This window comes from Dipteris shenzhenensis, chromosome 33, assembly GCF_047967505.1.
Source record: "Dipteris shenzhenensis isolate YYH24624 ecotype China chromosome 33, Dip_SZ_1.0, whole genome shotgun sequence".
Taxonomy (NCBI): Eukaryota; Viridiplantae; Streptophyta; class Polypodiopsida; order Gleicheniales; family Dipteridaceae; genus Dipteris; species Dipteris shenzhenensis.
In genome coordinates this window covers 8,480,344-8,493,119 of record NC_141628.1, presented here as the reverse complement: position 1 = coordinate 8,493,119, position 12,776 = coordinate 8,480,344, and the positions used below count along the sequence as shown (strand labels likewise).

At 49.3% G+C, this 12,776-nt stretch overlaps 1 protein-coding gene across 2 annotated transcripts in view; it reads left to right on the top strand.

The window, feature by feature from the left end:
• LOC147879628 (uncharacterized) overlaps positions 1 to 12,776 on the top strand; it is a 48,085-nt gene that overhangs the window by 22,358 nt on the left and 12,951 nt on the right. The window lies entirely within an intron of this gene.

The following is a 12,776-nucleotide window of genomic DNA, read 5'->3' as shown; positions in this document are numbered from 1 at the left end:
CTATGTTTGTACTATCTAATGGAGGATTGAGGGCTTACTCTGAATCATCCTAGACCCCATGATCACATGTAGCCGCTCAAATCTCCTCCAATTTGTCACCGAGAGATGACTCCCCTAAAATGTGCTGCAGACAGTCGGTCTCACTAGGGTGTCGAAAAACCAGCCCTTCCTCTGTGGATCTTGAAAGTGCGCTTGAAAGCACTAAAGCTTCCTATTATTGTGTGAGTTGTGCTTTGGCTGCATGGACCATTGTGAAAACTTTCCCCTTGAAGATTGCCCCCAATTATGCGCAAGATTGCATTATCTCCAGTGGCTCACCTCGGTAGGTGAAGCTATGTCGGTGGTACTGCGAGTGAGTTGTTGAAGATCATAACCTTGCTCTTACCAATGTTGATTGTCAAGTCTCTCTCTCTCTCTCTCTTTCTACAAAACACTTCTAGGGTCTCTAGATGTCTCTGCTGTTCCTCCACTGAAAATGATATGAGGACTATGTCATCCGTGTATCGGAGTATCTATATCCTCAAATTAGCTAGCAGTGATCCCTTACCTCCTAGGTGGTCAATAAAGGATGTGATCTCGTCAATGTAGAGCGCCAAGAGAGTCAGTGAAAGGGGGCATTTTTGCTTCAATCCGATCGTGCTCTCCTTCTGACGGACTTGTATAGGCTCATCACTCCTTAAATCATGACCCTTGGAATTTGCATCTCTTGAAGTCTCCCGATCATATGAGATCGTGGGACAATGTTGAAGGCCTTCCGGAAGTCTACAAAGCAACTGTAGACTTTCCGGGATCTTGACCTCGCCTCTTCAATGATAGCCCGCAAGGTGAAGATGTGTCCAGGGTGGAATGTTGTCTCCAGATTCCTGCGTGTCCTAGAGCCCACTGCCCCTGTGCCTTTGTGTAGTCGTCACTGATCTCCCTCTCTAATACCAACCCGTAAATCTTGGCCAAAGTGTGTCCAATCATAAGAGTGGGGTAGTTCCTAGTGTCCATGGGATCTCTTGCTTTGTGTATCGGCATAATGGTGGCAGTACTCCAAGCAGGTGGGAAGCCGTGGGCATACAATGTGGTTGAACATCTGTGCTAAAATTGAAGCTAGGACCTCCTACCCATGCATGAAGTGCTCAATCTGTAGCCCCTCATGATCCTGAGCTCTCTGTTATGGAGCTGATGGATGCAATCTGTACACTCTATCAAGTGAATAAATGTCAAGTAGTGGATCTGGGAATAGAGGACATATTAGGTGGTGAATGTATTAGAATGTCAGTTGTGATGGGAGTAGGCGACTTACCCTCAGGTAGAAGCCCCCACCCAATGGTAGGGTCTCCCCTCAGATCACCTCATCCACCCTGTGTGAGAGGAAAGCTCACCTCTTACGACGTGTTGATTGTCGTGAAATACGGTGCGCCTCGGGGGTCCTTAGTGCGAGGGTCGCTCACGTGTGAGGTGAGATCTCATCTCTCTGCACTTGTCATTGAACCAAGAGTTTCGAGGCATCTTCCGAGCTGGGACATGTGCTGCAGATCGAGTTGTAGATAGAGATCAGGTAGCAATGTCCTGTACGACTGAGACAAGGGTGTTTGAGGTACGGGGGAGGTTTGCATTGTCTCCAAGTAAATTCGGAAGCTCACGGGCCAAGTGGTTCACAAAGACTGGATCGAGAGCATGGTCAAAAGAGATCTAGACACGAGTGGGTGTGGGAGGGGGCTTTCCTTGTGGCTGGCATAGTAGCCAAGATGCTAAAAGCTAGGTATGAGTGGTCAGCGTTGAGTGGGGGACGAGGCACAATAAATTCGTGTATCTGTGGTATAAAGGGCTAGGGGACTTATCAGATAGTCCATTGTGCTTGTCCCTCTATATGTCGGAAACAAGTGAGCCTGCCAGATGATGGCCATCTCTAGAGGGCGTTATATATAAGCAAGTCATGGGCAGCTCCCAACTCAAGAAGATGTTGCCCATATCTTGTCACATGTGGTGCATCCGCTGAGCTCCTCCCTATCCCAAGCTCTGCTGGATCTAGCTCTGGTACTACATTGAAGTTGCCAAGGAGGAGGATGTAGCCCTGCTAGGAGAACTCAGTGATGTCATCATATATCGTCTCATATGGGTTGTGTCCCTTGGTAGTGACCTCATGCACATAGGATGATGTATTTGGGGGGGAAATAGCACACCACAATGAAGATCACCCGTGCATCTAGTGGCTGGACTCGTGTCCACATATGTCGTGCATGCTCATCTCTCCGCATCATAGATATGAGTGGTCTCAGGTGTGATTTGAAAACGACAGCTACGCCCCCAGAATCTCGTATCTTGTTGTCTCGCCTCATCTCTCTCTTGTGGGTCGACTCCCAAGTGTACACTGTCAATGGCATCTCGGTGAAGAAAACCATATCTTTGCCAGTGTAGGTCTCGGAAAGTCCCCTTGGGTTGGATCGTAGGGCACCATGGCAGCTCCGTACCGCCATATTCAATCTGTTTGTGCACTCATCCCATGATTCTAGCACTGTCATGGGCTGTCCATTTCGCTTTCTTCCCTTTCTTCTTTTCCTTCCCTCTCCACTCTCTCTCACATAATCACTTTACCATCTCTGTCGGCCAGCCCATTTCCTTGCTTGTTGGCTGCCATCACATGTACCATCCCTCCTTTCGGTGCTCCTGCTGTAGGAGTGTGAGGTCATCGTCCAAATATATTCTGGTTCCCTTCAAAGTTGCCCTCATGCTCATGAGCGTAGACCTGTCCATAGCAGTCCGAAGTTTCATTACTCGTGGTCTAGTGGGTCCGTCAGTCTTGCCAACTCTCCAAGCTGATTCACATGTGAGATTCATGCCCATCTTGGTGAACAAAACTTTGGCATCTGCCAGTGGGGTATCATACTAGTAGTAGTCCTCGTACTAAACCATTAACGGCCTTGCTGCTCTGCCCCCAAGAAAACCTCTTTTCTTGGGGGCTATTGACTTTTTTTGTACCACTTGTTTCCATTCCAGCTGCTGCATAAATTCAGAGTGCTTCCCTTGCATAGTGGCCTTCATGGCAGCCATTTATTTCTTGAGGTTGGTATTCTCTGTTTTGAGCTCTTCATGTCTTTGTTTGTCCCCTCTGGAGCCACTTTCCAGTCTTTAAGTTGCTGCAGCTCGACTTCCATTGTATGCAACTTGTCTTGGAGGTTGGTTTTTGCGGAGTCCCACCCTGCTTTTTCCTTCGCCCATTCTTCTCTATTAGCCTTCTCTTTCTCCACTCTTCCTGCATTCCCCCCCCAGTTTCTTGATCTCAACAAGTGTCTTGTCCATGGGTGCTTTCTCAGCAAGCAGAGCCACATTTGTGGCATCCAAACTGTCAATTTCGCCAATCAAAGTCAGGCATATCTTGTTGAGCTTGGAAAGGACATCTGATGTGGCCTTTGGAGGTGTCCCATCGAGAAGATTGACATGGCATTTTCCAAAGCCTGCTTCCCCAATATATCCTCTGCACATCCACGTGTAGGCATTGTGGAAAAGTAGCCTTACATTTCACTGCTATTTGTATAAGTTTACAGAAAATGAATGCTCCCTCTTACATATTTGTCCTGGCTGTTGTTTGAACTTGGCCCTGAATTCGAAGCTGTTTCTTTGTCTTCCAGGTTCGTTGCCCAGGTCTGTGCTGAGAGACCTAGGGGGCATGGAGCAGTCCTAGAGGTCTAGGCACAGCAGCGCCCAGGCCTAGGTGTGGCCTGGAGACTGCATTTAGTAGTCCCAAGCTGGCCAACAGCCAGCTTGGCTCGGGGGCCTAAAGTCTGGCCTGCGACAGAGACAAGGAGGGCGTTGGGGTCCCTGAGCTGCTTTGTGACAGCAACAAAAGGGTGCTGAGGCAGCGCAGCCTTGTGGAGGTCGCTGCTTAGTGTTTGTGAAAGAAGCAAATTATCTTGGTCATACATCCCGTGCAAGGGAGCTAGGATGTGTAGCGCACCCCTACAATATTTTTGTAAATAAAATGTGGAAAACAAAATTAAAAATAATATTGTAGATGTAGTATGTCAAGGAGCTGGGCACATCCAAGTTTGGAGGAATATGAGTGGGGGGGTTGTCTCTTTTCAAACTCTGCCATGAGTGAACATGATTTTTGCAAAATAGTTAGGTTCCCATGATGTTTCTAAAACATGAAGAGAGAGAGAGAAAGAAAGAAAGAAAGTTTAATAACATCTTTAAAAGACTGAAGGGCCTATGAGACTGAAAAAAACCCAACAACAATAAAATTGGGGTTGCTAAAGCAATCATCCCCCTAGGCTGGTATCTGAGACGAAAATAATATACACCATGATATCGTTCTGTGGGAGAGTACCCAAATGCAAAGGACAAAAGGGAGAGATGTCCCTGGTAGTGGGCCATCCATCAGCTAGCCATCTGAGTGATGGGATTTATGTATGTTGTCTATGGTATACAATTCCACAGGTTAGCCGAGGATTAGATGAGATGATCTCGGCCGACAGCGACTTTGGACCTAGTGACGGGTGGCCTCGGATGGGACACATGTATGCTGTCTATGGTATATAACTCCGCTGGTCAGCCAGGTTTAGACAAGATGATCTTACCTGCGGCAGTGGCTCTGGATTTGGTGACGGGTGGCGCCGTCAAGGAAGGAAATCAGTAATGGAACGCTACTGGGCTTAGTCTAACCACTACCAGTTTGTTGGGGGCTCCCACCTCCTCCTTTATAATCTTCGAGAGGTAGCTCATCATCTATGGAGAGAGAGGTTTATTAATGTTTGTGGAAGGCATAGCAACCAAGGAATGCCATTTCCCTTTCCGGAACAAGGGGAATGCAGTTTTGTGAAGAAAGGGAAACTCGGAACGTGCTTTGTGTTCTTGAAATGTGGCCAGGTTCTAAATGCCTTAGGAATACATTCCCTTGTTTCCAACATGGGTTCCAGTACATTCCAAGATCTGGTGTGGTGATATGCGCGTTTTGGTCCATTCTGTGCGCTTACTGTCTCTCAGCCCTCACTCCAATCTATGCTACCCTCTCATCCCTCATTCCACAGTGTCCTCCCTCTCAGCCCCTACAGCTCCACCCACCCCAACCCCCTTCTTGGACAGCTCAGCCCACCCTCAACCCCCTTTTCTCAGCCCTCACCTCTAGCCTCTCCACTCTTAGCCCTCACCTCCAGCCTCTCCACTCTCAACCCTCACCTCTACTACCATCTCTGCACACCCTTAGCCCCTTCTCTCAGCCTCCTCACTTAGCCCTCACCTCTAGCCTCTTCACTCTCAGTCCTCCCCTCGAGTCTTTGGTATCGCCCTTCATATGGCCCATTAGATATAGAGATTATGGAGCCCACGCCCCCCACCAGAGGGGACCGTCAGAGTCGAGGTGTCGCCCTTGATATGGCCCATTAGATACATAGATTATGGAGGCCACACCCCTCACCATGGTGAGAGATGGCTCGACAAAGGTTGATGTGAGATATCCTTATCGGAGGACTGCTAAGGCACCAGGATCGTTGTTGACTACATCTCTTGTTTTCTCTTGAGATTTGAGTTTTGGATTTTGGGTTTTTAGTATAGCACTTAGCATGGGCCCTAGCTAGCCCCTGGGGTCAGCCCATGGTGGCTTGTATGAGATGTAAATGTTAAGTGTCCTTGTGTCCTTTGTCTGATAGGCCTGTAAGGCCTCCAGAAGACATTAATATATCTTTCTTTCTTTCTTCTCTTTCTCTCAAGTGCACACATCTCTCTCTCTCTCTCTCTCTCTCTCTCTCTCTCTCTCTCGCAGCCTCTCTGTTCCCCCGCTCAGCCTCGCCTCTCCGGCGCTCAGCCTTTCCGCCACTCAGCCTCGCCTGTCCGCCGCTCAGCCTTCCCGCCACTCAACCTCCCCGCCTTCTCTCTCTCCGCCGACGCCTGCTAGCCTCTCCATCCGCTAGTTGCTAGCCTAGCCTAGCCTCTCCATCCGCTAGCCCCCTCCGCCTACTAGCCCCTCCACCGCCGCTTGCTTATAGCTCGCCGTACAGGGGGGATTTTGATCAGCTAACCCAGCCTCATGCTGAGCTGAGCTCCTGGCTCAGTCTGAGGTGTTAGCTCAAATAAAGGGGTCGCTGATTGCGCATGTCCTTTTCAACATGGAGTTCCCGAAAACGAAGCTTTTCTCATCGATTTCAGCCACCAAGAAGCCATCCTACGCCTCCATGGCATCGACGCCTCCCCCCTATACTTTGACTTATCACAAATTTCAAAGTAAGCTTGATCCACATGAATGGATTTACTTCCTACAGCAAGAACTCAGAGATGCAAAGCTCCGCATTGCGTCTTTGGAGAAGATAGTTTCAGAAATGAAGAATGAAGGCAGACAAGAGGTAATACAAGAAGTCCTACAGCAATGAAGCACCGCAGCTCCGACACCATAGCTTATAGTCAAGGTCCAAGAAATGGTCAACACTCAGCTCAAATCCATGAGACAAGAAACAGCAGCAATACACAACAAGATCTACAAATGTGATCTCTATACTGAGGTAAGAGAGCAGCAAAACATAGTAAGTAACAAGAAGATTTTACGCATTGGAGGATTGCAAGACAATTGTCTTAGCTGTTTGGAATGGAAGAGGAAGAGGAACACATTGATGAGAGCAACATCATTCAACTCAAGAAGGCAGTACCACAAGTCGATTGGGATGAGAATGGCGTAAGCTTCATCACTCGAAAGGGTAACCAGGCACATATTTACTTCAAAGAAAAAAGCTCAAGGGTCAAGATCCTTAGACAAACGAACAAGCTGAAAGGTACTAGGATTTGGATATTTGAAGAGCTCACTATGATCCAACTCAAACAACGGGCAAATGAACTCATCAAAGTGAAAGAAGCAAGGAAGGAAGGTAAGTGGGCGGTCTACCGAGATGGGCAAGCACTGATAAGAGAGTTCAAACCTAAGCCCAAAGACTCTCAGTCTTAAATTGATGTTATTCAGATCACTCTTACATAATACTTGAATGTAGTTATGTTATGCTATTATAATAATCTGGGGCTGACTTGTTGTACTCCCCCATAGAATCTCAGTCTCTAACTGATGTTGTAGTTTTGTGGTGTGTGTATTTTGTCCGATAGACCCGCGAGGTCTTCCGAGGACGTTAATATATCTTTCTTTCTCTCTCTCTCTCATGAGAATTTCGATTGTTGTTGCTGCTTGCCATGTGTCTCCAATATTGCTTGCTCTTGATCGTTGTCTTATCAATCTGATTATTGGCATCATGGCATCATTCTTTAGTGATCAACTTCCTTTGATGTGTTGTTCTTGTCGTGCTATTCACGATTCGCAGTGGATGTGCCCTGCATCTAGTTCTCTTTTGTCGTGCTTTTTGAAGATGTCACTGCGACTTTTAGTCGATCCTCTGCTGCATTTGCTATGGACGTGCACTTCTATTGTCCGCAATACATAATCCTTCGAATGTTCTTGTGCAACGTACGTACTGAAAGTGACTGCAAGATCCTAGGACTTCCAATGTCTTGCTTCTAGCGGCAACTTTTGATGTACAACTTCCGTCATCACCAACTTAACTTCTACGATTCTATCCATTGCCTCTGACGGTCCACTTCAGGTGCTGTCGATGTAAATTCCAGAAAACTACCAACGATCATTCAAAGCTCCTGTGCAACTCCCCCCACCTGCTGCAGCTCCTACGTCGTCCGCGCAGCTCCTCCGCCCGGCTGCCTCTCGGCCCTCGCAGCCCCTCAGCAGCTCCCTCCTCTCCCCTCTTGCTTGCCCCTCCTCTTCGCTCCAGTTCGCTGCCCTGCCCTGCAGCTCCCTCCCTGCCTGCCTGCCCAGCTCCCTCCACACCCGCGCGGCTCCCTCCACACCCGCGCGGCTCCCTCATCCCCGCTCCTACTCGCCCCTTCTCTCCGCTCCTGCTAGCTGCCCGCTGCAGCTCCGCCCCCTCCTCTCCTCTCCTCTCCTGCTTGCTGCTACTGCCTGCAGCTCCGCCCCCTCCTTTTGTAGCTCCTCCGCCCTCAAAGCTCCTCCCCGCCCGTGCGGCTCCCTCCTTGCCCACCTTGCAGCTCCGCCTCCCCCGCGGCTCTCTTGCTTGCAGCCCCCCCGCCCACTGCTCTCTGCTCCAACCTCTCCTTCCCCCCTAGCTGCTCCATCTCCCCTCCTTGCTGCTCCACCCTGCAGCCCCTTGCAGCCCCGCCTTCATTCCCCTTCTGCCCCCCTTTCTAGCCCTCTTGCTCCCCGCCATTTTCAGCTCTAGGACTAGGTGCGCCTCTCCCCATGGGAGGGGCGCTCATGCTCCTGCTCTCGCTCCCGCTCCTGCACTAAGACCTGCACCGAACGTGGGATCAGCCAAACAAAGAAATGGGGAAAGGTGGCAACGATACGGATAAAGCCGCTAAGAAAGACGACAACAAAAACAAGAAATAGACACAATTGAAACTCGAGGATGTAAACACACGCTACAACCGCAGTGGACTTGGAGTTGACAGCAAAGCAAAGGCAGGGCTCGCCTCAGCGTCAGCTTCAGCTTCAGTTTCAGCTTCAGTCTCAGCTTCCGTCTCAGCTACATCAGCCTCAGTGCCAACCTTAGCTTCAGCTTTAGCGTCAGCCTCAGTTTCATTTTCAGCCCCATCCACAGCCTCTACATCCACAGCTTCAGCTACTGGCACTGATATACCCCTACCCATGGCATCGATTGCTCCACCCTCCCCTAGGATATCGAGGAGTTGTCATTGACACCATCTCTTCCATCTCTCCCTTCTTCTCCCGCTACAGTTCTCTCCCCGATTATGACACCTACTTTGGAGGGGTCATACACTGCTCCGCACGACTCGACCTTTTCCTCCCCTTTGCCTCTCAGTCAGCCCACGTTCCCACATCCTGCTGGGATCACCTTCTTCAGGCCACTATCATCTCCATACCACATCCATCTCACCCAGTCCTCACCTAGCCTCCAGTCTCATGCCCACACTTTCTTGCCACAGTCCTTTCAGTTTTCGCTAGGGCATAGACGAGCTGACCCATCAGAGGCTTGGGAGATCTTGCTGACGGAGGTACATAGCATTTGAGAGCGCGAGATGGAGCTGTCATGCTTTGCACAGGAGCAGACACGCTTCACCCAAGAGCAGGTCTCGCAGCTCTGACAGGAGGTCACTGCTATACGCACAGTCCCAGGGAGCACCCCAGTTGTGGAGGCACAGATTGCGAGCATGCAGTTTGCCATTGAGGAGACGTCTAGATGGGTCAATGTAGCCAAACAGGAACCTGCAAGGGTAACCGTCTTGACTACCCTCCTGGAGCAGCAGGAGAGCAAGCAAGGCTCTCAACATCAGAGTACGTGGGATCCCACGCACTGAGGCTACATTGATGGCAGATGCGACGGCCTTTGTGGCCACTACTCTAGGGATGGCTGAGCACAGGATTGAGAGAGCATGGCAGCTAGGGAGGGACCCCAACCGAGAGCAGCCCCTTATTATACAGTTCCATGACGCTCAGGCACGACTTTCGGCTTTACGTTGTAGGTCAGTCTTACGAGACTAGCCAGCGATCTCCATGGATGAGGACCTCACTCCACTACAAGGTGATGAGAGGTGCTTCCTGTTGCAGCAGCGGAATCAGGCCCGCAAGGAGGGAAAGTGGGCAGTAGTACGAGATGGATGACTCCTTACAGGCCCCCGTCCGGCACCCAACTCCCCTCTCACATAGGGAGACAGGGTCTATGAGACTCAGATATCAGAGACCCTATCCTGCACCATCTGGAACTATAATGATACCTTATGGTCAGAACCAGGGAATTTCTCAGAATCCTATACAGGTCATGACATAGTCTTTTATACAAAGACACATCAGAGTCGAGAGTGCCCACTACCAGTAGTCAGTGGGTATACATGGGAGTCTGCCTATAGAGATGAGACGAGGGATATAGGAGGGGTACGAGGGTCAGGACGAGTTGCAGTCCTTTACAGATCCACAATTTTGGGGGCCATCTCAGTGGAGCAGAGAGATCCACTTTCCAGGTTTCTCTGGATCTGGATTCGGCACATGGATAGCCGGGATCTGCTTATTGCAGTTTGCTACTTCCACCCCGTGACCTCCCGCTTTGCCAGAGATATTCGAGGGGAGGATGAGACATTCCCATTTGCTGCTCTTTATCAGTTCATTGTTGACTTCTCTAGCCGCGGAGAAGTCCTCCTAGTTGGGGACTTCAACGCGAGGACAGGCGCTCGTCAGGCATCACTCCTCGACTTCAGGGATGATTCCACTCTACTACCAGACATTGACTTGGAGGAGGTCGGTATGCTACGAGTTTCGACTGATAGACGAGGACCGTTCACATCCTATGGGTAGGCCCTATTAGGCCTCGGCAGGAAGCATGATCTCATTATGTATAATGGTCTTGACAGATGGCCCGCATCAGGTGGCTTCACGTGCTTTCCACATGGGGGAGGCTTCAGTGTTGTGGACTACATCATGAGATCCCCTGCCTTCACATCTCGCATCACTGGCTTTACTGTAGCACCTCTCCCTCCAGGGGCTGATCATACCTATCTCTTCTTTAGCATTTCTACCTCCCGCCGCACAGCACCTTCTACCCCGTTGTCATGATTTGAAGGTCAACTTGGATAAAACCAAGGTTATGATCTTCAATACATCTCGATTCGTCATGCGCGAGGAGCGGTTTGCATTTGATTGGTCCCCTGTTGAGATAGTTCATCATACACTTATCTTGGGGTCGTCTTTTTCGGACACATCTTCACTATGAGACCCACGATGCATGCACGCCTGAGCAGAGGACATGCTTCATTGGCTAGACTAGAGAGGCAGTGCTTCCGCTCTCACTTTCAGGATCCACGGACCAAAGGGTGCTTTTTGACTCCTTGGTCCGCCCAGTAGGGATGTATGACAGTCCATACTGGGAGCTAGAGTTGTCGGATACAGAGTGGGCCAGGGTGGAGCGGCTACAGGGTCTCATGTTATCACAAATGATCCGTGGTAAGCCATCTGTTCCTTACCAGATCATTCGGGCGGAGTTTGGGTCACCCCCATTACAGCTAGATGCTACATTTCAGGTCATTACGTATCTGTACTGAGTCAGGGAGTATGGGGATTACACCTCCGGATGCAACAGGATACCATGGCTAGCATTGTCGTCTTCTATGGAACTTACAATAGGGGGAGACTAGAGGTGCTGGTATGCACGCACAGAGAGATGGTTTGTAGGACTAGGGCTCCACATGGACAGACTACCTCCATTCCAATGCAGCATGGATGCTCCGTTCTCTCCCCTCCTATCACATGAGGCCAACTAGGTTATCCGTGAGGATCTACTACAGCTACACACATTCCGGACTTGGTTGGGCCTGAGTGATCTTCTAGTGAAGCTGGGCTTCTATAGAGATCACTTCTTACATATCACAGCGGAGGGTTTCATTGATCCACCAGGATACACGTAGATTCACCTACCCTACTCGTTGAGGATCTCTCTTGGCAGTTCCGGGTCTCTTCACACAGACTCCGTATCGAGAGCGGCAGAGCAGAGCGGTAACCCAAGGTGCATATGCACACTGTGTGACATGCAGGAGGTTGAGACAGAGGAGCATTTCATCTTCAGGTGTCCTGTTTACTATGAGATTTGAGGGTGTTTCTTCTATCTCTTCAGAGATAGCTATGGGGTTTTGGCTTGTTTCCTCTCCTACCCAGACCAGCGGTGTTTGGTTGGTTTCATTCATGAGATGCTTAGACACCCCGAGAGGATACTCCGAGCACGGAGACAGGAGCAGACTTCTTCCTTGCCTGATACCTCTCAAAGCTCTATCACGGAGTTCTTTCAGCCAGATCACATAGACCCCCATGAGACGAGACCTCGGCATGACCGTGACTCGGAGCCTGTGACTCGACAGCTCAAACAGAGGGTTGACACATAGATCATACTTGGGAACATCCCCTCCTTATTTAGGATCAGTGCTCGACTGACGGGGGTCACATTGGCCCTGGTTAGACGCAGAGCTACGAGCAGGAGATGTACGAGGACTGCACCCTTGAGGGGACGACAGCGCTCTTTTGCTGACCTCATGTCTCCACTGTCTCATCCATCTTGATGTCCTGGTGCTGGTGCTGGTGCTGATGATGATGATTATGATGATGTCGATGCTGATGCTGAGATTGATACATATAATCGACTATCGACATGACTATGTTGTACTAAAGACTTAGTACTGCCATTTTGCTTTTTTTTTTTGCATTCTGCATTGGTGTGGATGCTTGTTTAGTAGCTCCATTACCACAGCTCATTGTATCAGGTTTTTCACAGTCTCATAGATCCATCGGTCTTCCAAAGACTTTAATAAACTTTCTTTCTTTCTTTCTTTCTCCATCCTTCTACCTCTCAGTTACGCAGCTCTCCAATCCCTCCCTTGCAGTTGTGGCACCCTGTCCAGCACCTCCCCTCCCATGTTGAACTCTCTTCAGACCTATTGTTCCACTTAACTAGACATTCTTGATATATTGTATGTCTTTTCCTTTTTTCTTTGTCTATCTAAAATTGTTGTAAGATTGTAGGTCCAATGGGTTCAACTATGATTTCATTTCCAATGAGATTATTAGCATTTCCTAATTTCCTTTTAAGCCTACTTAAATGAAAAATTGGATGTACTCTACATTTTTCTTGCAGATTCTACTGTGTTTTTCAAAGATGATTGAGTCGTGTAAATAACTCCACTGCAAGCTATGCCCAAGGGTATAAAGCCATTCTTGACCTAGGAGAACATCTGTTCTATCGAGATGCATAATTTGAAAATCCAAAGCATCTTGAAAGCCTTGAATGTCT